Here is a 3773-nt window from a genome sequence, read left to right as displayed (position 1 = left end):
AATTGATCTTTTGAATTTGATATTTTTTCCTATTCGAAAAGCCGGTTCAAAAACTTAATTTTTTTAAAGATATATTTTATAAAAAAATATATCATTTTATTACATATTATATTATTCAATTTAGTTAGTCTTTAAATTTCGATAATTCACATAAATAAAATAAATTGGAGAAAGTGTTACACAAATACAACATTTTGAAAAACCAGACGCAAAGCAACAAATCTAATTATATGTAATCCGCGGCACTCTAACGCGGATTCTGAATACACGTAATTCGCTACATCCTGTCACGGATTACATTGAGAAGCTACAAATACACATAAACTGCTACACCCTATAAGCGGTTTATGAACAGATGAGCCCAAAGCGTATTCCGCGAGACCCTGTAGCGGATTATGAAGAGAGTGGCTCACTATAAAAACCGCATGAGGGTGTAGCGAATTTCATTTGTTGAGTTTTGATAGGGACTTAGAGAGAGAAAGTAGAGAGAAGGCAGAGGATATTCTTGGAGCAGTTCCATTAAGCGGAACAATGGAAGATGAAAGGCGGTTGTACCGGCTCAACGGCGTTGCTCACGTAGCCAGAACCATCAATGAAGAGGTAAGTCTCTTTATTCTCTTTCAATTGGATGATATCTGTATATTTTATTTAATCTTAAGGAAGTTATTTATTAATTAAAAAAATAGAACCTTAGTTTAGTTTAGGTTTTGAAAATTAAATTTTGAAATTTAAAATTTAACTTTAAATGTAGAGAATTTGAAATTTAAATTGTAGATGGTAAATTTGTAATTTTAAAACCTAGGTAGTTTATGTCTTGAAACATAAATTATGGTTTGGTGATATCAGTGTTAGAAATTAATCAGGTGTTCTTTATTTCTGAATATGCCGCCAACCCGATATATTTATAACGTTCATAGGCAACAGAATATGCCGTTATATGATAGGATCATACCTTAATTGGAGAGGGCTAGGTTGTACCATCTGGCTAGGCTGAACGCGTATTGGTTCTGGTTGGATGAGCCTCTAGTCAACGCATTTATCGAAAGGTGGCGGTCTGAGACCCATACTTTCCATATGCCGTTCGGAGAGTGTACTATCACGCTCTAGGATGTGGCATATCAGCTGGGGCTACCCGTGGATGGCCAACCAGTTTCTGGGTGCATGACTGACTTTCACCTGCACATCGAGGGGGCCAGACCGGCGTGGGAGTGGTTCCAGGAGTTATTTGGTGAGCTTCCGCCACCGGATAAGAGAAAGTTATACACGGTCCACTTCACATGGTTCCATAAGAGGTTCAGGGTGTTACCGGCTGATGCTTCCGAGGAGACCGTGCGCATATATGCACATGGATATATTATGATGCTTCTGTTGACACAACTGTTCATGGACAAGAGTGGTAATCGGGTCCACCTTTGGTGGTTGCCATTTGTGGCGAGATTTGACGACATAGGCAGCTATAGCTGGGGCACAGCTGCGTTGGCATGGTTGTACCGATGCATGTGTAGGGTGGCAAATAGAAACATCACCAACTTAGCCGGGCCCCTACAGTTGCTACAGTCATGGATCTTTTGGCGGTTTTCCACACTGAGACCGCAGGGGTTTAACGCTTTTTCTTTTCCGTTGGCATCCAGGTATTCATTAATACACGTATTCTTTCAAGTTATTAACGTTCTACATATGAAATTACAAATTTATGTGATATTTCTATCATTCAAATGGGCCACATATTTACCCACGTCTGATGGGAAGGAACAACAGATTATTCAGTATCGCTTGGCATTAGATCGACTGGGTGATCGAGATGTAAGTCATTTGTTTTTATTTTCAATATTTTATTAATTCTTCTCCCACTTATTTGTATACATTGTTACAATGCTGACTGGTCTCCTCACTATCAGATTGTGTGGGAGCCTTATGGTTCGCTAGACGTACTTGCAGTCATTCATCCAGAGATACTAACTGAGGAGCACAGTCGGTTATGGCGGGCAATTACTAGTCTGATATACTTTGCAGTGATTAAGTAGTATCAGGTAGACAGGATCTTTCCACAGCTAGGGGGAATACAACATCTGCCTGAGCCAACCCTGAACATAGAGTATCTTCATAATAAGGACGGCAGGGGTGGAGATAGATGGTTCTCCACTTACTATAGGACATGGCATGAGCATTGGGACGAGCGAGTTCGCTCTGTGTTGAGTATTCAGAGAGTGGCTGATCCTGGTCCATCCGCTGAGTTCCTGGACTGGTGGTACCGTGTTGCACATAGGATTCTGTCACCGGGGATTACATTCGCAGATCCCAGGCCAGTTGAGGTTCCGGAGGATGCTGTACTTAGAGGTCGTCGCAGGCGCCCATTAGAGTTCCAGCGTCGGATATGCCCGATAACAGACGCGTGGAGTGGAGACGACGCATTGGTACACGTGCCACTGATCGGGAGTGGGTCTACAAGATGCTCCACCCGGAGATCGGCAAGTGACCAGAGTTAGGCGTCCGACTCGATGTGGCACAGGCTCGCACCTACTTGGTCCATTTGGAGGCATGATGATGATGGTGACCAGCAGTAGCGCCCCTTATGTTAGTTCCGACCGTTATATTTGTATGAATTATGACTTATTTATTATCTGTTAGTGTTAATGACTTGTGACTATTATATTTGTATGACTTATGTAGTAATTTATTTTGTGTTAGTGTTAATACCTGGTGGCTATTATATTTGTACGACTTATTACTTATGACGAGTATATTTGTATGACCTGTACATTTTGCATCATGGGTTGTTACTATTATACTGATATTTATGAATTTGTTCCAAAGTTCCACTCTCTTTATAATCCACTACAGGATCTCGTGGAATACGCTTTGGGCCCATCTGTTCATAAACCACTACAGGGTGTAGCGATTTATGTGTTTGTAGCTTTTTAACGTAATCTGCGACAGAGTATAACGGATTATGTGTATTCAAATTCCGTATTAGAGTGTTGCAAATTACATATAATTAGATTTATTGTATTTACGTCTGGCTTTTTAGAATATTGTATTTGTGTAACACTTTCTCTCATTCATTTTATTTATATAAATTGCCCTTCTAATTTCATCAATTTAATAACTGACTTGGTTGTCAAAACTTTGCTTTGCTTTTGGTATAAACCAGGAAAGATTCTCATTTCTTGAAACAAACTGTGTTGACTACTATGCCCCTCATTTGTGGATTTAATTAGCAATTTAATAATGAGCCCTGAGATGCTTGCCTCTAAGGGGAATCTATGGTTCTTCTTTCAAGCCAAAATTCAGACACTATGAGGGAGCTTGTTAAAAGAACATTACTTTAATAATAAAGTCGCTACGCTTAGCAACTAATTTTAATTTGGAAAAGTATAGGTAAACGATAAAAAATATTAAAAAATATGAATAATAGATATATCAGATGTTTAATTTATTAAATGTGTGAATGATTATTCTAATATTAAAATTTAAATGAATAATTTAGAATGTAGTGTGTTTTATTTAAATTGAGCCAATTTTAAAATTTATTCTTTATATTGTGCAAAAAAATCATTAGTTACTTGACATTATCTTTTTAATTTTTCTTGCAGGAATAAGGATAGATGTTACTTCAAGTTTCATTCCATGAAAGTAGAACAAAAGTAGGAATTACTAGAAATATTCATATTCTAATAATTTATAGTTGTCATACTTGGTCTCCACCTTTTATTCATGCATTATTATTATTATTATTATTATTATTATTATTATTATTATTACTATTTGGTGTA

General features: G+C 37.6%; 1 long non-coding RNA gene across 1 annotated transcript in view; it reads right to left on the bottom strand.

Annotated features, from left to right (window-relative positions):
- LOC110268037 overlaps positions 1–3773 on the bottom strand; it is a 16880-nt gene that overhangs the window by 11554 nt on the left and 1553 nt on the right. The window contains exon 2 of the long non-coding RNA XR_002356052.1: positions 2050–2051. This is a non-coding gene — a long non-coding RNA (uncharacterized LOC110268037). The remainder of the gene's footprint in view (positions 1–2049; positions 2052–3773) is intronic.

This window comes from Arachis ipaensis, chromosome B10 (genome assembly GCF_000816755.2).
Source record: "Arachis ipaensis cultivar K30076 chromosome B10, Araip1.1, whole genome shotgun sequence".
In the NCBI taxonomy this organism is placed as follows: domain Eukaryota; kingdom Viridiplantae; phylum Streptophyta; class Magnoliopsida; order Fabales; family Fabaceae; genus Arachis; species Arachis ipaensis.
This window is presented reverse-complemented; position numbering and strand designations above follow the sequence as displayed.